Below are 359 nucleotides of genomic sequence, written 5' to 3'. Positions count from 1 at the left end.
AGTCAAACCAAAAATTATTCAGACACCAGATATAATTTTTGATATTTTTTTACTAGTGGGTGCAGGACACTATAGTTAATTTATGTAAGTGAGGATAGCAAAATAAAGTAAACTGTGACATATAATACCCACAAATTCTTCATACAGTGGACGACCAGTAAAACTGATAAACAGTTGAGACCAAAAAGTATTTTTTTGTATTTTTAAGTATTAGGACACTTTGACCTGACCATGATTTTCTTAAGTGCTTTTTTTTTTTCTTTAATTGCTAATGCTTTTTACACCACAGACTGAACAAAATGAAGCATTGCTTGGTAATAATTGTGTAATTAAATTTAACAGCTCACAGCTATTCAACG

Source organism: Sinocyclocheilus anshuiensis, unplaced genomic scaffold, assembly GCF_001515605.1.
Source record: "Sinocyclocheilus anshuiensis isolate Anshui unplaced genomic scaffold, SAMN03320099.WGS_v1.1 scaffold2824, whole genome shotgun sequence".
NCBI classification, from domain to species: Eukaryota; Metazoa; Chordata; class Actinopteri; order Cypriniformes; family Cyprinidae; genus Sinocyclocheilus; species Sinocyclocheilus anshuiensis.
Note: the sequence above shows the minus strand (reverse complement) of the source record.